At 52.3% G+C, this 25239-nt stretch overlaps 1 protein-coding gene across 3 annotated transcripts in view; it reads right to left on the bottom strand.

The window, feature by feature from the left end:
* The window catches only part of KATNIP (katanin interacting protein), a 211076-nt gene that overhangs the window by 158011 nt on the left and 27826 nt on the right, over positions 1 to 25239 (bottom strand). Inside the window, exon 3 of one of the 3 annotated variants that reach the window (XM_075564653.1) lies at positions 6376 to 6454. The exons of the other annotated variants lie outside the window; for them this stretch is intronic. The gene's annotated coding sequence lies outside the window, so the exon portion shown is untranslated. The remainder of the gene's footprint in view (positions 1 to 6375; positions 6455 to 25239) is intronic. 3 annotated transcript variants of the gene reach the window in all.

Genomic DNA, 25239 nt, shown 5'->3' with positions numbered 1-25239 from the left:
CCCTGGATTATCCAGGTAGGCCAGCACTGCCCTAAGTGTCCTTCTGAGGAGGAGGGAAAGATGAGGCATGTTAGATGATGTGGAATGAGGCTCAGCGAGCCACTGGCAGTAGAGGAAGGGGCCGTAAGCCAAGACGTGCAAGTGGCTTCTGGAAGCTGGAGGAGGTCAGGAGACAGATTCTCCCCCTAGAGCCTCCAGAAAGTGCAGAAATCTCCTGACACTTTCATTTTAGCTCCATCAAACGGATCTGGGGTTCTTGTGAAATGACACACTGTATCTACTCGTGTATAAGCCGGGTTTTTCCAGCACATCTTTAATGCTGTTTTTGTGGTAAAATTAGGTGCCTTGGCTGATATTCAGGTCAGCTTACACTCGAGTGTATATAGTGTGTGTGCTGCTTTAAGCCAAAAGTGTGTGGCCACAGCTCCGGTGGCACTTTTAAGGAAGCACTGGACAGCCAGCCTGAAAGGTTAATGGTTCAAACTTACAAGCTGCTGTATGGGAGAAAGATCTGCTCCTGTAAAGGTTTACTGCTTCAGAAACCCTGTAGATTTGATGTGAGTTAGCACCAACTCAATGGTAGTGGGTTGGGAGTTGTTGTGGTTTAAGCATGTGGTCCTTGGTGACAGCATCTACAGGGCATTAACACCCTACCCCGCACTGCTGTTACTGCTAATTGATGTCAAGCTGATGCCGACTCATGGCACCCCCACGTGTCATAGACCAGGACTGCTCCACGGGCTTTTCTTGTCTATACACAAAGCATCAGCCTTTTCCTCTTAGTGGGTTTGAACCACCAACCTCTAGGTCAGTAGCTGAGTGCAAACCATCTGTGCCACCTGGGGACCAAGGAGCATGGGGTTGATAACTGAAAGGTCGATAGTTCAAACCTGCCAGTCGCTCCTGGGAGAACGACAAGGCTATCTGCTTCCATGGAGGTACAGCCTCAAACACCCCATACAAGTTCCCGTGGGTAGGAATAGATTCCACAACAGTGGCTTGGTAGAGACCTGTGTCCACTGCTCCCGATCAGATTGTACACTGTTCCATGACTTGGGGGACATCAGTGCAGGTCCCAAATGTGGAATCCCTGAACTCCAGGCAAAAAACAAGCAAGCAAACAAACCCACTGCCATCGAGTCAATTCTAACTCACAGTGACCCTATAGGGCAGGGTAGACCTGTCCTTGAGGGTTTCTGAGACCAAAGCTGTTTACAGCAGTAGAAAGCTTTGCCTCTTTCCTTAGGAGCAGCTGGTAGTTTTGAACTGCTCACCTTGCAGTTATTAGCCCAACATGTAGCTACCACGCCCTCAGAGCTCCAGTCACAGTATGCTGTATTGTTATAAATGAAGTGCTTTTCTTACATAGCTACATAAAGCTCGTTTGCAATACATTCTGATACAAAATAAACCTGTTTTAAAAAATTATTCTCCGAAAAGGTTTCTTGTGAAATTGGATGTGTGCTATAAATTACCTCTTCGGCTAGCAAATTTGGAAGTGTTTCTTTTTTTTGAAAGAGAGAATGAGTTCACTTTTTAAAGGAAACTTTATATTGCTTTCACAAAAGGAAAACCATTGTGGTAGTTACATAATCTGTTGTCAATTTGAAACTAAGAGCGATGGGATGAAGTGTAGCCTGTCAATCAGGTAGCAGCTTGTTAAGGAGATAAATAGCTTGTTGGAGGCCGGGCACACACTCACTCCTTGTGAGACATGACCAACAGATGAGCCTGAATGCAGCCAGAGCCCCTGAGCTGGAAGAGCCATGTGGAGACCCCTGCCAGTGCTCGAAGCTTCTTAACGCCGCTGGATCCATAAGACTTGCCACCCACTGACCTGTGATCATCCTGCATTTAGTGTCATTGCATGTACTGCGTGAGTCTGAAGAGGGCTTTATAGATTGGTATCAGACACATGGGCTAATATTGGACTTATGGACTTGATCTGCACTGGGCTGGGATGTTTTCTCAATATTTAATTGCTCTTGTATATGAAGCTCTTTCTAATCCACATAAGTGTATATGAATTTTGTTTCTCTAGTCTACCCAGACTAACACAACCATTAACTCTTGCCATCGAGAGAAGACAACTGCAGACGTAATGGCAGACATTAAACAGGAGCCCAAGAAGCTTGACTTGGCTGCTCACTGAAAGGCCAGCAGTTCAATCCTTGCAGTGGACCCGCAGGAAAAAGACCTGGCAGGACCCGCAGGAAAAAGACCTGTAAAAACTTGGGCCTAGGAAACCCTATGGGACAGTTTCCCTCTGTGCCACCGGTCGCTAGGGGTGGTGAGTCAATGGCACACAACAAGGGCATTAAGCACAGACCTGCCGGGATAGTCGATGCTTGTGGCCCAGGTATGTAGACCACACTTGGGTAAACACAGGAACCTGGCATTCACAGCATCCTGAGAGGCGGGCAGTGTAGCATCATTTCACAAATGCACAGGCTCCTCGTTGTCTGCAGAGCACCTCCTCCCGCTGGCACTGACCAAGGCTCCAACAAGAAGCGCCCAGAAGCCTCTGTTACCACCAGGTTCACCTTCTAGGGATGGCAGGCAGCAGACAAGGGCAGCGATGACAAAGCAGCATGTCAGATGGAGGACAGAGTGGGGAAGGAGACGGGGGTGCTCTTTCAGCCAGAGGGTGGTGTGTATGTGTGTGTGTGTGGGGGGGGGGGGTAACGGCCCTGGTGACAAGACTGGAAAGAAATGAACGAGGTTAGCTAGGTGGGCAAAGTTTTTCCAAGTGGCGGAGCAGCAAGTGCAAAGGCAAGGAGGGAAGCGAGATCTAGCCTGATGGAGAAGCACACAGGGGCTGGTGCAGCCGGAGCTGAAGGACGGGGGTGGGTGGGTGGGAAGGAGCCTGTAAGCCATGGTGAGATGTCCAGGAAACCGCAGGAGGGTTTGGGGCAGATGTGAAATCATCTCTCTCGGGGGTGCATCAGGAAAGGCTGAGGAGAGAGGGTCCAAGCCTTGCCAGAGGCTCTGGCTGTCAGGGACCCCAGAATCAGGAACCCCGAGCAGGGGGGACCTATGGAAGCAGGGGCTCCGAGCAGTAGGGACCTGAGTTGGAGACAGCCTCTGAGTAGGGAGGAGGAAGAAGAGAGTGGCCAGTTTGGCCATTCCAAGCTGCAGCTGTTTGTGGAATGAACGAGGGGCATTTTCACTTGTCAGACTTCCCAGGGCACAGGACAGGCCGCTGGACCTGATGTGTGCACCTAGGGGGATTTCTTTCCACCCATGTCTGCCTTCGTCCACCTACTGTGCGACAAGGAGCTGTCCTCCTGAGAGCATGACGCTCCCTGCTGCATCTCCCGCCAGACCGGACCCACCCTCCCTGCAGGCCGGGTCTCTCCCAGCTTGGCAGCAAATACACCCGGAGCTTCTCCAACCCAGCGGGCACAGGATCGAGGTCCAGAGACAGAGGTGGCTCACCGCCCTGTCGGACCCCATCTCTGCCACCACTACCACTAACAGTCCTCCTGACGGGTCCTCTGTCAAGATCACTGCACTTGCCGTCTCCCCTGGAACCCTCCCCCTCGATGCCAGGGATCCTCGCCAAGACAGTGCATACCGCTTGCTGCCCTCTGAAAGCACCTCGTTTGCTGGCTTGTTCCTCCCCAGTACGTTTGCAGGCCCTAGTGTGCCAAAGCCACGTCGACTTGTTCACTAATAGTGATCACCATGCCAGAATGATGCCTGCCACATACAATGAGTTTCCAGGGTGCCAGTGGGGGAAAATGGCAAGATCTCCGTCCTCCTGGAACTTAGAGCAGACAGATGGGGGTGCACAGACGATGGCACCCATGAGAAGGACGTGGCCGGCAGCTTCCCAGAGACACCACCTCCGACACTCTCAGGGACAGCTCCCTTTCAAACAGAGTCATGGGCATCAGAATCAGTGTGATGACAAAGAGCAGTGCCCTGGGGCAAGTGTTGGGGAAGAGGCAGGCTTTAGAGGGGTGAGGAAGCCAGGGAAGGCCTGGGAGGGGCAGCTCAGAGCCTGTGCAGGGCTGGGCTAGGCTGGAGAGGGGTGGGTCCCCAGGCCTGGTTGAAGCCCGCTGAGGAGCCAAACCTGTTTCCACTAGTGACACTGGGTGGTTGGAAAACCTCAGGCAGAGACGAAGCCTCGAACCCCAAGCTGAGGGCAGTGCACTGGGGCTCAGGAGCCCCGGACTCTGACGTGACTTTGGCCACAGGGGCGGGACAGGCAGTTGGAGGACCTCAAAGGGGTAAGTTCATGCTGGCTCCATCCCCCCAGGGATGCTCCCTCGATGAGCCCTCAGCCCTCCTGAGCCAAGGCAGGACACGGACCACTGTCAGGAGGGAGGCCGGTTTTAGTCACCCCTACCACCACTAGAGCGAGGTCAGCTCCCCCCTTCAAGGCCTCTGGGGTCAGGCAAGGCTTCAGAGCAGAGGTCTACAGATCAATAGCCCAGGGTTTGGCGCAGGCTGAGGCCCCGCGGAGACATCAGGACAGAGAGCAAAGGGGACACGTAAAGGCCATCGAGCAGGGACACAGCGTGGAATTTTGTTCTTAGCCCATGAGTCAGGCCAAGCCATTGAGGCAGGCAGAGGGCAGGGACACTGGCTGAGGGCAGCTCTGTGTGCTGACACGGTGAGTCCAGCCACATAGAGTAAGGCTGGGAGAGGGTGGAGATGGGGGCCCAGTAGGTTGTTGGGGAGCAGGGTGGAGGCTGCTGTGACAGTGCCCAGAGGCATCAGGAAGGTAGAACAGGCAAGGAGAAGTAGGCTTAGAGGGGACTCTGGGTTTCTGGCTTGAGTAACTAGAGGGACAATGGGGTGACTCATGGAGATGGGCAAGCTGGAGGAGGGGCTGGCCTGCAGGAGGCTCGAGACTTGCTGCCCTGAGGAGCATGGCAGCCCCAAGCGGAGCATCATGGGTTGGCAGGTAGATGGACAGCTTGGAAGCTCTGGGCCTTAAGACACAGCTATGATGCCCCAGGCCAGGGAGTCCCTCAGCTGCCTTCCTGCAGCATGTCCCCCGAGCCCTCTCTATGGGAGCCCCATTCGAGGTACTGCGGCCACAGGCTTAGATACAAGGTGATGCTGTGCTATAGTGGCAGGCTCAGGGAGCGCTGATGGCCCCACTCACTGCTGTGCCCTTCCCAGGATGCCTGCCCTCAGCACCAGAGGTACAAAGCCCCAGGCTTGTGGCCACCCCTAGGGATCCCTGTGAGGCCACTGAAATCACCGAGGCAGTGGGGTGCTGACATCACAGCCTGTCCCCTTCCCCTGCCCTATTCGGCTTGCCTTGCCCCCGGCAGGTGTGGCTCCCAAGAGACCCCAGCAGTCCCCCTCGCCCCTACAAACCTCAGAGTCTGTTTCCTGGGAAGACCAAGCTGGCACATGTTCGCCCATTGGCCCTCCATGCAGCAAAGATACATTCTGAGCTGAACAAGCTGCACTCAGTCAGAGTTTTCCACAACAGCCCCAAATTCCCCCAAGGACCATCTGACTCTTCAGGTCACAGGCCCCAATTTTGGGGCTATAAAATTAGAGCCTGTGGATGTATGTGCAATCAGGTCTTTGTCACCTGGGTCTCCAGTCAGCAGCTGCGCCTCAGGTGGGTCAGTCAGAAGCCAGACGGGCCAAGGAACCAGGTGAATGGGGAAGAAGCCCAGCCTGGCTTTGAGACTGGGGACTGATACTTGTCTGGGTGTCTTCTGCTGTGAGGGTAAGGCCAGGGCAGCATCATCAGACTGAGCCAAAAAGGAGAACCCCAAACAGACTCACTGCCATCCAGACAATGCCGGCTCATAGCAACCCTATGAAACAGTGTAGAACTGCTCCTGAGAGCTTCTGAGCCCGCAACTCTCCACAGGGGTAGAAAGACTCATCTTTCTCCTTTGGAGGGGCTGGTGGGGTCTCCAACTGCTGATCTTGGGGTGAGCGACCCGACTCGTCAACAGGATGCCATCAGCAACCCAGAGATCCGTAGCTGATGAAAGGACAAAGGAGATTGTGTGTGTCCGCTCAGTGGAGTATTACTTGGCGATGAAAAAGAAAGCCACATCGCTACAAGCGGCAACTGGGTGACCCTTGATGACATGCTGCTAAATGAGAGAAGCCAGTCACAGGGCACATGTGAGAGGATTCTGTATTAGTCTGGGAACTTTAGAGAAACAAATCCACAAAAACTCATGTATAGGAGAGAGTTTTATATAAAGGGTAAGTGCGCATCAAGAAAACATCCCAACTCAGTGCTGCCCAAGCCCACAAGTTCAACATTAACCCATTAACCCATATGTCCAATACCAATTCACAAAGTCCTCCTCCATCTCACAAAACAGACACAACAATGTCGACTGCAGGAGGAAAGCTGAGTCAGTGAATGTGTAAACATCTCACCACTGGCAGGGGTCTCCACAGGGCTGCATTGGAGTAGGTTCACGTGGCTTCTCCTTGGGATGTCTTGCAGGAAGTCAGCCTGGCAAGTTGAAGCAGGGACCTGCTAAGGTAGCTGCACCCTGGTCCGACCATTACAAACAAGAGACCCAAGAACTAGAAAGGCGAGGCTCACCAAGCCATTTATTCCTCCGCCCTTCAATTAACCCCACATGTGTTTACTGGCCAGGTTGGCACAATAAACTAACTACCTCAGATTGCATTTATATGACGTGGGCTGAGCAGACAAGTCCAAAGAGAGGGGAAGAAGACTTCGGGGGGCTGGGCGCAGGGGGAATCTGGGAGTGCCTGGAAGGGGTACAGGGCTTCCTTTGGGGTGGTGGAAATGCTCTGGAATTAGATAGTAGAGGTGACTGCCAAACATGGTGAATCTACGACAACCACTGAACTGTACACTTTAATAGGTCACCTGAACTCTCCCCTTTTTTTTCCACTGTAAAATAACAAAATTTGTGGGTGATGATGAAAGCATTCATCAAGTGAACATAAAGGCTTCAGCTCCTGCCTGGCATATAATATCTGCTCAAAAGCTCTTCGTGACTGATACAATGTCTGTTGGCAACATGATGCTTCTAACTTCAGTGGCATAAAGTCTAAGCCTGTCATGTGGCCCTGAATTCGGCCCCGAGGCACTTTATGCCTCAAAGTGAAGCCCTTCCCGGAATTCATGCAGAGAAAAGATGGCATTGCGTTTCTGTTGGGGACGCCGCCTTCCTCTCCCCCTTGCAGCAGGTGGCTGAGCTCCACGGGGGCTGGGCGAGCAGGCGGCTGCCTTTGGGAGAGGAGGTGCGATCACACCATCAGAGCAGGTGCGGGGCTGGTGACAATCGCCCGCTTGTCACAGGGGGCGGCCGGGGGTGGGATCGGTTCAGGAGCAGAAGGCAGAGTCTGGAACAGCCATCGGAGAGCAGGGGCCAGACAAGGGCGTTGGTCCGCTTGGATGCCAAGTCTTGTTTTTCCAAAGACTTGACTGGTGTCTCTGGCACAGGGGACGACTTCTAGCTGGCGAGGAGGTCGGGGAACAGAAAGGGAAGGCGCCAGGCGAGCAGACTGCGGGAGAGGGGGTGACTCGCTCATACTGCTTGGTTTCCAGGAGGAAACGACGGGACTGGTTGGGAGAAGGCCCTGGTGGCTTTGTGGTTATGCGTTGGGCTGCGAGCTGCAAGGTCAGCCGTTCGAAACCATCAGCGGCTCTGTGGGGGGATGAAGGGGGCTTTCTACTTGTGTAAACAGTTACAGGGTTAGAAACACACAGGGGCCATTCTATGTCCTATAGGGTCGCTATGAGTCAGCATGAATGTAATGGCAGCAAGACTCAACTCAAAGTGTCTGCTGTCTGAGCCGTGCTCAGGCCCTGCCACACAGGTGGACAAGACTCCCTGATTAAGACAATCCGTTGCAGCGGCTATCATGGACGGAACCACGCTGGAAAGTACTGTGGCCAAGCCCACACAAACAAGACGAAGCAAAGCCTCCATGATGTCCATGGACCCCCGGCCGGTCACTTGGCTCTCCAGAGTCTGGCCTAGAGAAGGGCTCACACAGGTGCTCACGGGGGAAGTGGACAGGAGGTGGGTTAAAAACTCGGACTTCCAATGGGTTCCTTCTGATTTGAGCCCCTCCTGAGAACTTGCTTTTCGACCCCAGATAGACTGAATCAGAACCTTGAGCTCAAAGAGATGCCTACAGGAGTCTTACAGATCTCCGGGTGGTGCCTGTGCATTCATCTTGCTTTAACGGAGATTCCAAAACAAAATCTGAACACACTATGTGGTCCAGTATCCCATTCTCTGGGCCTTCCCTGAAGAACCTGGCACCACACAGGTTAATGCCCTCCTGACATCCATGCACACAAAAGCCCCGGTTTTGTGGCAAATTCTGAGCAAAGGGAGGGGTATCAAACCATCACACACCAGTTGGAAGCCCTGTTGGAAACCACCTGAATGCCACTCAGGTAGGGATCGGCGAAATGGCCTGTCCATGTCATCAGGGCTCCCCAGGGACATAAATAGCTAAATGCTCAGCCCCTAACCACAGCCAGGCAGTTCACAACCACCCAGAAGCAGCTCAGCACACACACCTGCCGATCTCCTTCCAAAAGGTCAGTGCCTTTGAAACCCACGGAACCGACTCCGTGCACGGGGGACCGCCAGGAGTCGGAACGGACTCTGGCTACTAGCAACATCCATTTCATGGACGCAGCCAGTGAGCGAGAGAGAGACTGAACTTGTGGATCTCCAGGACCCGGTGAAGGAGCCTGGGCAAGTGCACCACAGTGGCTGCATATGCATTCCAGTGCATCCAATGTGACATCATTCGTGCCAACACCCACACGCCCTGTACAACACCACGGACCTTCCCCTGACACCCTTGGGTGTGTCCACGCAGAGAAGGCAGTCTGAAAGGATGCAGCCAAATCTCTTCCTCCCAGCAGAGGGCTGGGTATAGAGAGGGGTGGGAATTGGCAGAGGATTTTAGCCTTCGCTAGCAGTTAAAAGTAATGTTTTAAGGAAGTTGTTGCCATGAACTACTTGTCTGACTCATGGTCTTGGCCTCCCCCATCTCCCTCGCGCCAGCGGGAGAAGCAAACAACCAGTGGCCCTGCATCACTGGGATTTTCCCTGAACTCCAAGTCCACACACCAGCTGCCCATTCCAGATCGTGCCGAGCTTTAGATTGCAGTCCTGATGGGTCCCCTACAACCTGCTCCCTAGCTCTTTCCCGTCTCAGGCAAAGGCAAATCCATCTTTCCGGCTGCTCACACAGCAGCTTTGAAGTCCTTCCTGAGTCCTGGTTTGCTTTCCCACCCACATCGGAGCTAACAACAAGTCCGCCTGGCTCTACCTTCACCACATGCAGGATGCAGTCCCTGCTCAGCATCTCCATGGCTACCTCCTTGACCCCGGCCACCAATCTCTCTCCTGAGAATTCTGTGGCAGCCCCTTCCGGTTCTCAAATCTCCCTAGCCTCGCAATCTAGTTTCTGCACACAGCCAGAGAGATTCCATTAAAATATACTTAGGGAGACCCTTCCTCTATTCAGAATGCACCTGGTTTGGAGGTTCAGGGTCAGAACCTTGTGGGAGTGGGACATCCCAATTCATTGGCCTAGTAGCATTTTTGGTGCTTCTGGTCCATGCCCTAGTTTACCATATAGAGCCTGGGGTCTTAAAAAAAGCTCACAGGGACCCTCCAAGGTACGGCCATTGCCCTCCATTTGCACGGAGTGGCAGAAAAAGAGGAGGAGGAAGAGGAGGAGGAGGAAGCTAAATGTGTGATGAATTACCTATCCAATCAACTGCCTCTTTCACCATCAGCCCAGAATGGGACAGTGCCCAGCCAACTACCCTACACGATTTCAAGGAGGAATCCTGATCAAATGCAGAAGATAATCTCAGATTCTCTTGGAATCCAGAATTTCTGGAGCCACTGAGGGTGGCTGAACCTCTGAAACTGTTGCCCTGCCCAAGAGAATCTTTACATCTTAATTAAACCTAAAGCCGTGAGTATGCCCTGAAGTTTGTGTTAGCAAACGTTCGTTTCATTGAATTCGCAAAGATTGTTAGCCGCGAGCACTGTGCCCTTTGAAGGAACCAGTGGCTAATGTGCTCGACTGCTAACCAAAAGTTTGGCATAAGAAAGACGTGGCGCGCTGCTTCCATACAGTGTCAGCCTTGGAAACCTAGAGGGGCAGTTCGACTCTGTCCCATCGGATCGAGTTTTGACAGGCTATATACAGACTCAAACGAGAGCCCTTGTGGTCTAGTGGTTACGAGTTGGACGGCTATCCGCACGTCAGCAGTTTGAAACCACCAGCGGCTGTGTGGGAGAAAGGCGGGGCTTTCTGCTCCTCTAAAGCATTACAGGCTCACAAGCTTGCAGAGGCAGTTCGACCCTGTCCTACAGGGGCACTCTGAGTGGAAATCCACTCAGCGGCAGTGAGCTGGCTTTCACTAGGTTCTTAGATGGACTCAAATGGACAGCAACTCCAGAGAGTAAATGGAAGCCAGCTGGTAGGGGTGAAGGTGCAGTGGGGGAGGACAACTTGGAAAAGGGCAGTGAGCATGACGGTCCAACTGAGGAGCTAAGAAATGTCACTGAATCATGCGTGCACAACCACGCCCCCGCCCCCCCGCCAAGGAAAAGCCGGAAAAGCCTCTATCTTCGGATATGGTCTCCCAACATGATCTGGTCCTACCCAGGCCCCCACCCACAGGCCCATGCCCGCCCCCACCAGCCTCCCTGCTGTCCCTCGAACAGGTCCCAGCACCTCCCAGCTCATGGCTCTGCTCTGCTGGTTCCTTGGGCTGACAAGCTCTTCCTGGCATTTGCCTGCCTCTGCTATGTAACCCTCCTCCCCAACCCCCACCTTTCCATGCCCCGTCTGCCCATCCATCTTCCCGCTTCAATTTTCCTCCTTGACACCCGCTATATTTTCTGCATTTGCTTCCTGACAGCTGCTCTATGTTCTGACACCAGCTGCTTGGACCTAAGCCCTCTGAGGGTTTGTATTTGTCTGGCTTACTGCTGAATCTCCTGTGTGCCAAGGGCAGTGCCTGGCACACAGGGGTGCCGGTCATGTTTGCCAAGTGGTCTTCTACGCTGCATCACCAGCCTCCTCGGCCCTACTGGTGCCCAACGTGGACTCTGCTCCAATGGAATGCATCCGTTCCCATCAGCCAGCCGGCACCCCAGTCCTACCCTCCATTCTCCGAGCTCCAACATCAGCTCTTCCTTGACAGGCTGCCCCTCCCAGCCCCTTACCCTGCTGGCAGTGTTAAAAAGCATTCCCCGGCCCTTGTGTCGGTCCCTGTGGTTCACAGGCTGCTTTTGGAGCTCCAGAGTGACGCAAGCCCCTCGAGGAGAAGGGTGGGCGACTCAAACCCACCCCACTTCCCCTCCCACCCTCCCAGAGTAACTCAGATGACAGGGAAGGCAAGTGGCTTTGGAAAGGTCCCAGTCTTTACAGTTCTAGTCTGCTGCACCTTGCCTCACCGTGAGTTTGAATCCACTCAGTGACGACTCATGACCGAACTGCAGCTATGACGAGAATCCATCCATCGCTCCGTGCCGGCTGCTGCGCCAGCACCTCGGTCCTCATGGAATCCGCACAGCGACTGATAAAATAGTGATTTTAGCCGCACTTCACAGTGAAGAGCACTGAGGCACTCTGCAGGTGGGGGCTTATCTAGAGGCTCCCAGCGAGAAAATGGCAGAGCTGGACTTGGACCCTGGCTTTCTTCCTGCTCTCACTGCCATCAAGTCCGTGCCGACTTACTGCGACCCTCCCACTGCCCCTGTGAGTTTCCAAGACTGTGACTCTTTACAAGACTAGAAAACCTCAGCTTTCTCCTGCAGAGCGGCTGCTGGTTTCAAACTGCTGACTGTGTGGCTCACAGCCCACTACGTCACCAGGGCTCTGTGGAACCCAAAACCTTGTATTCTTTGACCTCAGGTTGCTCCACTGCACTGTTGAGTCTATGGAGGCCCGAGCCCAGGTATGTGCCGATCACAGTGCGCAGCCAGTGAAGGAACCAAACTCAGAACTCAGTGCTTGGGCTCCAGAGACCTGGCCTGAGGCAGACCCTGAAGACAAGACCAGCCCTTGAGCTCCCTGGCCTGAGATGCCAGCAGCTCCACCGACATCACCACTTGAGCTCCTCTAGAGCTGTGGGGTCCAGCCTCAAGGAGAACACTGGTCAGAGAGTTAGCAGCATGAGCCCTGGCCATCAGCACCATCAGGAGCAAGTCCTGGATCCTGCCTTAACAGCTCTATGGCCCTGAGTCTCCTTTTACCTGCAAAACAGGCAGCTGGGCTCAAGACAGCACCCTGTCCCATGAGCCTCACAGTTGCAACATGGAGCTCCTTGGAAGCCAAGCTCGGATCATGTGTTCTCGTCCTGAGCACCACCAGCAGAACCCAGAGAAGATGCCTGCATCAAGCCTGGCCAATAACCCTGGGGAATTTGCATTAAAAGGTTCTGGAATGAGCTTTGTTTTCAGAGCAGGGAGGTGAAGTCAGGAGCTGCTAGAAGAAACTGTTTTCTGTCAGATGAACTGAGAACAGAGAAAACTGATTTGTGGCAAGCGGGATGGGTGACACCGATGCAGAGAGATGCAAGGCTAAGGCACGGGGTCCTCTGTTTGTGATGCCTGATGCAACCCATCTCTGGGGTCCTGTGAAGCAGCAAGCCCTCTCGACAGCACTGAGAGAGTAGCATCATCCCCCTTCTGTTAAACCCAGGGTGACTTTCTTTATTACAACCAAGTCCTAAGTAACACACACACACACACACACACACACACACACACACACACTTATCTGTGTTATAAGAAATAAAAGCAATCTATGAAAAGTGTTTTCCTGGGTGCCTGGTCCATGGTAAATAGCCACAAGGACACGTTATTACAGGAACTGGGCAAATTAATCATCTTGCCATGCCATCTAAATGACTTTCCCTGGGAGGGTGACATACCATGAGATTCTGTCCTTGGTCCTCTCGCAGGCCGTAATTTTATCAATGGCCAGCTCGGGTTCCTGACAGCTATTTATTAAGTCTGCAGATGACGTTCACAGGGGATGCGCATGGAGCAGGCTGGGTGATGGAATCTGGGTTCGCATCCATTTCTAAAGGCTAGAGATGGGTCAAGTGCAGCTGGATGGGAAACATCACGGCCCAGGTAAAGGGCCTGCACAAGGGGCGGCTTGAGGAGAGAAGCCTGGCTCAAGAAAAGTCCATGAGACAGAAGGTGGAGCTTTTGGTGGATGTGCACAGTATGAGCCAAGAGTGAGGTGTGATTGCCCACCACCACCACCGCGAATACAGTGAGAACATTAGAAAAAGTTGCTCAGAATAAGACAGGGAGGGAAATACCCTTTTCTTTGGGGGGAAGTATTTATTGGGTGCCAGGTCAGTGCTTAACACTTGCCACAGAGTATTTACACTGATATTCTCACTGACCTCTCTCATTGGCATTGAGATTATCCGATTCACAGCAGCCCTGTCATGGCAGAGGAGCACTGTCCCAGTGGGGTTCCGAGGCTACAAATTATTGTGAGAGCAGTAAGCCTCATTATTCTCCTGAAGAGAGGCTAGTGGATTCAAACTGCGGACCTTGAGGTTAGCAGCCCACAAGTAACCCGCTACCCTACCAGGGCCCCTTGTCATGATCTGATGAGCTAGGTCTTACTGCACTATACACATTTGACAGGTGAGCAAGCTGAAGCTTGGTGGGGAAGGGACTTGCCAAGCTAGGAAGAAGCAGAGTTCGTGTTTGAACGAACTCTCATTAGAGTTAGTTCTCATTAGAAAGTTCAGTATTGTTTGGGGGCCATGCAGTAGTTTTTTGGGTTGTTGTTTTTTTTTAACTTCTGATGGTGCACTAGTTGAAGGTGTACAGAGCAAATCATCAGTTTCACATTCAATGAGCCATACACGTTGTTTCAGGTTATTCAGTGGTTGCCAGCCTCACAATGAAGCATCATTTACGCCACTCCCTCCCTGTGCTTCCTGATTCCAATCCTCCTCCTTCCCTCCTCTTTCTAGACTCTGTCCTTGGGTAAATGCTGCCCTTTAGCTCTCCAGTGGTTGGCTAGTCTAAGTTGTACACTGCTCTCTCATGTTATTGCTCCCCTTATACCCCTGCTTACTGCTTGGCTAAAAATGGAGCCAAGAGGGTGATGGGGGCCAGTGTTGGGAGCTAGCTCCACCAGTCCCTATCCAATGAGGGAAGCATGGGAAACTCAAAACGAGTTTCGTCCCATGTTTTTCTCCCATTCTGTCTGGAACCTTCCAATGTGACCCCTTTCAGGGGAGTTGGGCGTGGTAGCTGGGCACCATTAGTTCTCCTGGGGAAACCCATGTCCACTGGACTAATTGTTTCCTGGTGTCTTTGGCTCGCATCACTCTGGGTTCCTCTGAACAGGGAAAGGCCATTAGTTGTATCTTAGTTGGCCCCTCATGAGCTATTAAGACCCTAGCTGCTACTGGCCAAAGAGGACTTAGAGCATTGTCCTTGGTGTCTCCCCAAACTATGATCCTGCCCCCACTCCCCACAGGCCCAGTGATTCATTCCCTCAAGGTGGTTAGTTACATTTAAGCTGTTTTCATAATGTGGTAGACCATATTCGTGGATATATTTGCAGCCACGGTAAAGTTGTTGTTAGATACTGTCGAGTTGGTTCCCGCCCATAGTGACCCTATGGACAACAGAACCAAACACTGCTGGTCCTATGCAATCCTCACAATGAGGGTTGAGCCTATTGCCGCAGCCACTGGATCAATCCCTCTTGTCGAGGGCCCTCCACTTCTCCCCCACACTCATTGTGCCTGTGTGTCTACTCAAACATCACCACTATTACACATCTTGTGTGTGTGTGTGTGTGTGTGTGTGTGTGTTTAAGACAGAGGATGGTAACTGAAGAGTGTCCAGATGAAAGAGACTGGGACTGACAACAGCAACTCATGGGATTGGAGAGGAGCCTCAGGGGGCGATGAGTTTATACTAATGGGGGAGGGACAACTCAGAGAAGGAGGGTCAAGATGGTTGCACAACTCAAGGAATGTGATCAAGGTCATGGCCACTAACTAAAAGTCATGTTAAAACGGAATCAAGTGGAGAAGAGCAGGAGCAAGTACACATAACCAGCCTCTGCTATCCACACATCTATAGAAAAGATACCCTTTTAGGGCTTTCACAAACTGGGAACATAAGGCAGATGTCATTAGCAGATGAAAGCACTGGGAAATCTCGAGAGCTGGATGGAGGACAGAACTGGATTAGTGGGAAAACAAAAACACAGGCCCAAGTAGAAGCTAGGAAGACCTGATGGGGCTGGTGCAGGAGGCCCCAGGCTGCCCCAAACACAGAGGGAGCACAGTCCACAGGAGGAGGCGTGAGCTCTCAGCCAAGGGCCAACAAGCGTGACTGAGAACCATGGGGGGAAACTAGGAGGTGGCCTCTCTTTCACTCTTGCAGGAGCTATGATTATGGGGTCCCTGGTACAAAGAGGCAGAGCCTATCCAAAAAGAAAAGGGCGCCCCCGCGACCAGAATAGAAGCTATTTACACCATACTTCCTGCAGCAAATGCTGCCCCGGCTCTCATCAACTCACCATTACCAGCAGCAAACCAACACCAGGAACAAGAGGGACGGACTCGAAACACAGAAGAAGTGACAGTCAAAGAAACAGATAACCACGTAGGCAGAGATAGCTAAAATGTAACCAATATTGTATCCATTAAATAGGGTATTGTTGAGAATAATTAGTAATCACAAAAGACTTAGTCATTTAAGTGAAAACTTCAATAGATGATGTTCTGGATTGAACTGTGCCCACCCCCGCCTTCCCACCCCCAAATATTATGTCAACCTGGCTGGGCCATAGTTCTTGGTATTATGTAATTGCCCTCCATTTTGTGATGATGTAATTATCCTACAAGCAGCGAATAGTGACCTCCACGAGGCTAATGGGAAAGGATTCATGGCATTTCTCGTCATAGGGCAGGATACAATCTACAGGGTTGTTTCTTAAGTCAATCTCTTGTGAGAGAAAGGAAATTTTAAAGGTGAATAGAGAAGAGAGGGGCCTATTACCACTAAGAAAAAAATGCTAGGAGCTATGCTGGGGACCTCCTAGACCCAGGGGACGACTGATGTCAAGACCCACAGATATCTCCAAGGAATGTCAGGCCCACAGATGTGGAAAGGGCCTTTGTCAAGAGCAGACAGAGAACACCTTCCCCTCGAGTCATCTGAATTCAGACTTCGAGCTTCCTCCACTGGGAGAACAAATAGGTCTGTGTGTGCCAGCCAGACTCAGACAGATGATGTGGCCGTGAGATTTTATGTTGACTCGAAGTTGTCCGCAAGTGAAATCCCTCTGTCAATCAGGTCACAGCCTGATGATGCTACCTGGGGAGTGTGTGGCCTTCTTGTAAGGGAGAAACCAGGAACTCCTCTTTTTCTGCCTTCCTCCTTGCAAGAACCCTGTGTTTGCCTCCAGGGGGGACCCCAGGTGAGCTGCCCAACCCTGAGAAGTATGGGCACCCTGCTGTTTCCACTGACCTTGGACCCATGTGATTCTGCACCCACTGGTGTCATCTTCCTGCATCTCGCTTCACCTTCTGCGTCATTGGCCTGGCTGGAAGGGGGCTCTGGCTAGCTTCGGACCCATGGACTTGAGCTGGCCTGGCTGGGACCTTTCCTTGGTATCAAGTGACTTCTTGATGTAAAGCTCTCTCTTAGGTAATAGGTGAGTGTCACTGATTTTATTACACTAGACGGCTCAGCCTCACACAAATGGCTACAACACAACACAGAAGGAATATTTGGGAGCTGGAAGACTAGACAAATACCCCAAACTCAATTCAGTGACAACAAAGGAGCCTGGGAGCACAATCATTCAGCACTCAGCTCCTAATGGAAAGGCAGTGGTTCTGACCCACTGGAAAGATCCGGGGGAGAAAAACCTCATGATGTGCACCCGGACAGATCACAGAGCAGCGGTTCTCAACCTGGACGTCAAATGACCCTTTCACAGGAGTTGCTCGAATCATAACAGTAGCAAAATGACGGTGATGAAGTAGCAATGAAAATAATTTTATGGTTGGGGTCACCACAACATGAGGAACTATTAAAGGGTCACGGCATTAGGAACGTTGTGAACCACTGGCCTAGAGGGTCGTATGAGGGGGGCAGTTTTACTCCATTATGTGAAGTCCAAATGGACTCGGCAGCACCTCATGATCACAATAGGGACCGGCTGGGCTGACTTGACAACCCGGATACCCTGCATTCAGCACTGTAGGAACCCCCCCACCCCCACCCCCATCTATTGTCGAAGGGACTGTAAACAGTCAGGTCTTTTTCAGGAGGTGTTTCAATTTCTTGCCATGTGAGATAAAGCTTCTGTGAATAAAGCTTTATTGGGGTGCAGCAACGTGCATCTGGTTACAGATGGCTACTTCTGAGTGACAGCAACGGAGGCCAACTGTGGCCTCCAAAGCCTCAAGCATTGACTGGCACTTCCCAGGAAAAGAGTTCAAGGCCACTGTGAGCTGGGGGTTCTGCTGTCTGTAGCCCAAATGCAGGCCTCAAGGAACCAATACCATGAAATTAATCAGCAGGGGAAGGTCTAGAAAGACGCACATCTATCTCATGGCTCACACGTCGCACATATGACCTCTGGGATATCTGCCATGGGCTTCGCCAAGAGGTGGGGCCCAACAGATTGGCTGTCCACTGACCAAGTTGCCTCCCGCCGACCCACGTACTGAGTGGAGAGCTCGCAGGGAGAGCCTGGCAAGGACAGCAGCAGAAACCTAAAGAACCGGTGCCCGCCGGGCTATAAGTACTTGACATGACGTACTAAGTATTGTAACTCCCCACACAGCCCTGTGAGTAGGTACTCCTTCCTGCAGATGAGGAAACCGTGGTGTAACTTGCCAAACAGAGGCCACAGACTTCAAGTGGTTGGTAAAAAAAAGGATGCCAACACAGGCAGCCCAACCCTTACCCTGCCTTGTTCTTGACTATGCTACCATTCTGCCTCTCCCATGCCGAGCCACCTCCCAGGGCATCAGCCAAACAGGAACAGCCACCCCCCCCCTTTTTTTTTTTTTTGAAGAGTGTCTTCTTGTTTGTTTTTTAAAGGTGGTCATCACAGATAAAGAAATCTAGGCTTTCTTGAACTTCCCTACCCTTATCTGACTGTTTGAGTTTGAGACATTGAATTCTAGTCGCTCACTCACTACCACTGAGTCAGTTCCAACTTGTGATGCCCCTCTAGGCCAGGGTAGAGCTGCCCCTGTGGGTTTCCAAAATGCAACTCTTCATGGGGGTAGAAAGCCTCATTTCTCTCTGGAGGAGCAGCTGGTGCTCTTGAACTGCTGGCCCTGCAGTAAGCAGCCCAAAGCATAACCAGGGTGGTTCCCGAGCTCCCCTGGAGGAAAGAAAGGGCCCATCACCTCAGCGTTGGGGAAGGAGCTCTGACGGGCCCATTTAATTCATTTTCATATACTTTCTCTGTGTAACTTAAAGAGTCCTGGTGGCACGGTGGGTTGTACACACTGCACTCCTAACTGCAAGATCTCCAGTTGGAATCCACCAGGCGCTCCCAGGGAGAAAGATGGAGGCCGTCTGTTCCCCTAGACATTTACAGCCTCAAGAACCCACAGAAACAGTTCGACCCTGTCCAGCAGGGTTGCTGTGAGTCAGAATCAACCTGATCCTGGCAATAAGGAGGGAGGGAGGGAGGGGGAGAAAGAGAACAAGTGGGAGAGAGAAGAAAGGGAGAGGGAGAGGGAGGGGGAGAAGAAGGTGGAGAGAGAACTTGTAGGAACCTCCTCCTTGAACATGGTGCTCTTCTGATCGCATCAGTTCTATGAAGTGACAGTGAGCAGGGTGTAAAAGGAGATAATTTGGAGGCAAATTCATGCCCAGGGCCTGAGGAAGACAGGACAATGTGGATGGCGCTCCACTGAAAGGCACTTTGCTTATCCAAAATAAACTCTGGAAGGGGAAGTTGTCAACCTTATCTCTTTCGGACCATAAATTGCAGCTTTCTGATGAGTTTTCCTAGAGCTTAACCTTGTGCTGGAAGCTCAACTGATACCAGGAAGGGTTTAGAGCTGTCAATCTCCTCCTTGGCTTTTGATCGGAAATGGATCTCTCTGCTTTTCCCGGCTGGCGCCTGGGCCTTGCTGCTGTTAAATGCGGGTCCCTGGTGACTTGCTGGTATCCACGTTCCCTGCAGCTTCCAGCGGATGCCAGCAGTTATGGGGGAGGCTGATCGTTCAGTTGCACGGCAGTTCTGATGGGCCTGTTCTTCTAATGTGTAGAGACGGTCAGAACATTGGCCTAATCCACGCCTTTCTCTTTTTTGGCATGCCTCTCCTCTGCTTCTGACTTCAAAAGGGCTAGCTTTTTTTAAGGGTTTCTTTGCCCCAAGCCTATCCTAAATTACAATTTTCAGCATTTATAGAGCTCTGAGTAAGCCAGGCACCGTTGTAGGCACTTTACAAGGATGAATGAACTAAGCCCTTCCCACAAGCCGAGAGGCAGGCTAGGGTCTATGCTATCTGTATCTTCCCCTGTAGGAGAGGGAGTCGGTCAGGTCACAGAGAAGATTTCCTGCTTGGAGGAGCTAGACTGGTAATCCGGGGATCAGAGTCCCAACAACTCTGCTAACTGTGCCCCTGGATGTGTATCTCCTTCATCGGTCAAAAGCTGCCAGGGCTACTGACACCCCTCTGCCCCCCACCACATCTCAAAGCCACAGAGACCAAGAGCTCAAGAAGCCAAAAGACTAATGACAGCAACTCTGCAAGCGGGAATGCATTTGGCAGTTGGCTCTCCCACGTGGATTTAGCTCTGCCCAGAGATGGAAGTACAAGTGCAGATGTGGACAGTGGAATGTCCGCTGTCACATCAGGCTCCCGGAATGCAGCACCATCAGCCTACATTCTCTCCCTTTTTAATAAAGACACCGCACTGGGATCCTTACATGCAAAAAGGATGCCTTGGAAGGCTACAGTTGCAAGAACAACTCTGAAGGTTACAGTTGCGAGAACAACTCAGAAGGTTACAGTTGCGAGAACAACTTGGAAAGTTACAGTTGCGTGAACTTCAAGGAGGCAGGGGAAGCTGTCTCCTTAGGTGTAAACTAGAGGTGTCTGAAATGTACAGTTCCGCGGACTTGCTATTGGCCCGTGAGCTGAAGACCCAGGAAAGATGACGGTCAGAACTCGAGGTACTGAATATGCCCCCCACTCTTCCGAGGAACAAACTCTACCTCTCTTGCCAGGACATGCTCATGAGAAAAAAGGCAGAGGAGACTAGAGATGGCTACTGCTGGGTTCTGTAGCGGAAACCTCTACCTGGGGCAGCCCCCACTTGGCCCCGGCCAGCATTTTATGAGATGGCCTGGACCAAAGTGTGCTGCCCTTCTCAGGCAAACTGGCCTAGCAAACCGGAAATGGCTACTTCCCTATTAATTCTACTTTTAAGAATCTAACCTTCAGCTATACCCATCTGTCATAGGCTTCTCATTAAAGTACATAGAGTAGCAAAAGACTCTTAATACGCTAACTGGTCATCAATTGGGAACTAATCATATACTAATCACAATCCTTTATATGTAACCGTAAAGCTGATCTGAACTCCCGTGAACTTTGCAGTCTTTTCGTTCCACTTACCATGAACGTGCATACTTTGCTATGGTGACATTAAGTGCATTTGGTGACAATGCGCTGACCCAGGTTCTATTGGGATGATACTACTTTCTACATTCTAGCAAAGGAAACACATTTGGCCCCAAAGGTGCTGAATAAAGAACTGTTTCCTTAATTGCCTCTATGAACAACTGCCCCCTTTGCCAAGAGGCCAGCAGAACTGGACGGGGTCAGGCTGCTGTCGGTCACTGGACATTTTCATCAGAGACCCGCAGACAAGAGTCCTCTTTCAAATGGGAGAAAGGCAGACGAGAACGTCAAACTTTCCTGGAATCCCAGACTTTCTGGATCCATAGAGGCTGGAGGAGCCCCTGAAACTGCTGCCCTGGGATCATTCTAAATTTAAAAACAACCCTGAAGTCTACTTTAAACCCAACAATAGCGTAGCTCAGCGATTCTCAACCTGTGGGTTGCGACCCCTTTGGGGGTCGAATGACCCTTTCACAGGGGTCGCCCAATTCATCACAGGAGCAATTATAGTGATGAAGTAGCAACGCAAACACCGTTATGGTTGGGGAGGCGGTCACCCCAACATGAGCAACTGTATTAAGGCATGAGGAAGGCAGAGAACCACTGGCTTAGCTTAACATGTCAAGAATGTCAGTGAGCGCTCAAGGGCTATCCAGTGGAATCAGCCACTCAGAGGATTAGACAGGAACCCCTGGGGTCAACAGGCTGAAGTTTGCGCGTGTGGAATGCATTTGAAGAGGAGGAGAATGGGACGCCGCAGTGTGGAAGGTGCCATCAATGTGACGAAACTATACACCAGAAACCGTTGGGCTGGTGTTACTCTGCTGTGTCTAAGTCTCAGTAACAAGAGCTAAATGCATTTTTAAAAAGACTCCTTTGTGTCCCTGCTTACAACAGAGGGAGGGCCAGGTGGACCTAAACAGGAGGAGTGGGTCAGGGCGCACAGCCCACCGGGATAGGATCTCAGACACATGTGAAGCGTGTTGGGGGTGGGGGTGGGGGTTGGTGGGTGGGTGGGTGGAGCGCTCTGAAACAAAACAAGGTGTGCCTCATGCTACCATTGCATTTAAAAACAGGCCTGGGGGAGGGCAGAGGAGACGGAGCATTGACCTCCACAGAGCCCGCAGACCCGCGGTGGCATTATTTCTGGAAGGTTACATTAAAAGTCGGTGACGGCGGTTGTCTCTCATGAGGGGAGCTGGGGCCTGGCTGTGTGCCCCGCATCCCCTGGGGCATTGATTAGGCAGGTCCAGCAGACTCTCTGGCCTCTCAGCTATGATTCCAGAGAAGTCCAGCTGACAGGAGCATCAAGACCAGCAGAGGTGTGGGGACCCAGAGGGGAACACCGTGTGCTCTGTGAGACCAAGAAGCAACCAAGGGGTTGACCAGTCCTGGGGGCAGCCTGGATCCTGGACTTGCCCCTTTGCTGTGTTGCCCCCCAGACCTTTCAGTTCCCCCTCTGCTTGGTCAAGCTAAAGGAAGTCTCCAGTCCCTGTACCAAAAGGCCAGCTTACTATCAGGAAGCATGAGTGCGTATGTGTGTGCATGCGCGAGTGCGCGTGCACATGAAAGGGAAGATGTAACATTTTCTAAGTGGTTGAGTTAAATGACTTTTGTCACTTAACATTTGTCACTTTTACCAAGTGGGCTTAGCAGATAAGCATGCTGTCAAAAGCACTTTCCAGAAATCTCCAATCAGCTGGGAAAGAAGTCACCAATCAGCAGTGCCCATTGTCACAGGCGGCTCTCCAGGTGGTGCGGGGGAAGGGCCCGGACGGAGCCAGCCTGCCTGAGATGCACACTGGGACACACAGCGAGTGCACTGGAAGGCCAGAGGCAGCTTCTAGTCCAGCTGCAGGCAGGGTGGCCCTCCATTAAGAAGTACAGACTTCTCATCACCTGCCTACAGAAGGGGGTGACAACCTGTTTGTAGAATTCTAGCCAAAGAACGATTAACAGCTAACATAACACCAAACATGTCTGGAATGCGTTCTCTGGGCCAAGGCATGTGCTAGGTACTTTCATAGGCTGCCACCTTTAATCCATACCCTAGCCCTCCAACGTGGGGATTCTCAAATGAGAAACCAGGAGATGCTTTCAGTTGAGCTGCTTAACAATATCCCCAGCCTGGTCAGTAAGAGCGCAGGAGCCCAGAGCTATGCTCAGGAGCCCAAGGTGCCATGGGTGCCGGCGGGGACGCTGGGAGGTCCGATGTTGCCTCCTTAGATGCCTTCCTCCTCTATGGCTTTTTTGGGGCCTCCTAACACCCTGTGATAAATTGACTTCCTAATGTTTTTTGAGTAAACTACAATGATCACAATTTAAAAGCATTAATAATTCATAACCAAGGGCCATAAACACTCTATAATCTCCACAGGCAGGAGCCATGAATACTAGTGAGGACCAGGCAGAGACTACTGGTAGGCAGCTGAGCTAAAAGCATCTCCTGATTTCAAGCCAACCACAGGAAGCAGGTTTCCCAGAAGCGACTGCCCCTCCAGACGTCTTCTCTCCCTCTGGGGTCTCCAGAGCTCCGCATGCACTGCCCCAACGTGGGCAGGCCCTGGACAATGCATAGAAAAGCTTCTTGGGGTCTTCAGTGTGAAGCTCGTGAAGCATGGCTCTGCCTCTTGTTAACCTGTGACTTTGAGCAGGTCCTCAACCTTCTCTGCGCCTCAGTTTCTCCAGCAGTGAAACGGAATATAATCCCGATCATACCCTGCGCCAGAGGCTCTGTGTGTGAAGGTAACAGCCCAGGTGCCCATCTGGGGTGCCCTTCGCCGTGAGGAGGTGGAGAAATTCCAAACTGGTTTGGATAGAGGCTTGAAATGCGAGTTATCCAAAGCTCCAGGCGATTGCAATGCGCAGCGGACAGTGACCTGCTGACCCAATGTCCCTATGCGGGGGGAATGGCACCCTGGAAGCGCCCCTCGGGGGAGGGTGGGCAGCCACACTCAACAGCACCCACTGCTGTTACTGCTGGGCAGGAATAAGCACTGTGGGTTGTCACCCTCCCTTTTCCCAAAGATGCCAGAAATCCAGTTTTAGGTGAAACCACCCAATATTTAAATGTGAACTACTCATTTTTTAAAATTGTAAAAGGGTATGGATTGGGAAAAACCCAGCCCTGGGCTGAGACTGGCCAGCTGGGGGAGTGCAGCTGTGAGGGCTCCCTGAGGCCTTAGGTCAGGACCACGACCATGAGGAACCCCGGCCCCACCCCCATGAGCATCAGGCTCATCTACAGAGGGCAACTCTGCCATCCAGCCTCGCCATGGCAGAAACACAGCACATGTCCCGCCTGCTTGTCCTAGCCTGCCCTGGGCAGGAGACAGACCGTCACAGTGACTGACGTGGCACACACTGCCCGTCCAGTGTGAGACGCCCGCCCCAGGTCAGTCCAGACTTCAGGGACCAGAGGTGGGAAGGGAGTGCTGGCGCACAGAGGGATGCGGGTACTGGGAGCTTCTTATTTGAGTTTTCATTTGTTCTCGTCTTGTTGCATTTTAGCCAGTCCCCTTTTTCAGAGGACCTGCAGCCATCTGACATATTTCAGGGGTCCACCTGGCTATTGTGAGAAACCGCCTCACCCTTCGTTCGCTCACTTCAAGCACCTTTCTAGAAGGAGAGCAATCTGAACCGCTCTCGGCGCCGGGCATGCTGGGAGCAGGCGAGAAAGCAGCAATTAGGGAAGTCCTGTTGCCAAGGAGAGAGGTGGGGAGGGGGAGAGGGAGGATCTCTGCGAGCTACCTACCGCCTTCCTGCCTCATTTCCCAGCTAGTTTCTCCACGTGAGAAGCAAGGGGGTCGGAGGCTAGGCCAGCTCCCGGGGCTGCATCACCAAGGGAGCCAGGAGCCTGCGGGCTCGGGAAGAACCTTGCAGAGAGAGGATAAACATCCCTGTTCGTTCCTGCCGCCAAGAAACAAGTCCTCCCCTGGCTCACCTCTAGCCTGCCCAGGTGGGCAGCCCCTGATCGGAGGGGAGCCCTGGTGAAGGGGTTGAGAGTTGGGCTGCTCATGGCAACGAGGGCGGTTGGCAACCACCAGCCACTCCGATGGAGCAAGAGAGAGGAGTCTTTCAACAACCGTAGAGTTACTGTCTCAAACTCGCAGGGCAGCTCTACCCTGTCCTGTGGGGGTCACCTAGACTGGCTTTCCTGGCCACAGCTGAGAAGGGCATATGAAAGTCACAGGCAAGCACACAGGTCCTTCGCAGCCCAACCCCAGGCTACCCCGTGAAGCCAGCCCCTTGTCCATGGTCTGGCTGGAAGGTGGCCAGAGCTGCTTCCGCAAGCCAAAGGCCCTTTGTCATGTGTCCCTGGCTCACTGGGCTCAGTTGTGTGGCTCTGGTGGAGTGCCCTGGCGAGCCTGACCCCCAGGTGTGGCAGATCAGCATAATCAAACCCTCCAGCTATGCGTGGTGCAGGGCATGGCTTGTGAGTCCAGTACAGTCAGTCTAGCCAGCCTCTCTGGATGTTTTCCAAGCTGCTGCACAAGCGAAGCTCCTTCTCTCTTGGGGCAGCTGAAGGGAAAGGCTCTAAGCTAGGACGTGGTGGTCGCCATTGGAATGCGTTGAGGGCAGAGGGAGGCCAAGTCTGGCCAGGT

Source organism: Tenrec ecaudatus, chromosome 12 (genome assembly GCF_050624435.1).
Source record: "Tenrec ecaudatus isolate mTenEca1 chromosome 12, mTenEca1.hap1, whole genome shotgun sequence".
In the NCBI taxonomy this organism is placed as follows: domain Eukaryota; kingdom Metazoa; phylum Chordata; class Mammalia; order Afrosoricida; family Tenrecidae; genus Tenrec; species Tenrec ecaudatus.
Note: the sequence above shows the minus strand (reverse complement) of the source record. Positions and strands in the feature narration are given on the sequence as shown.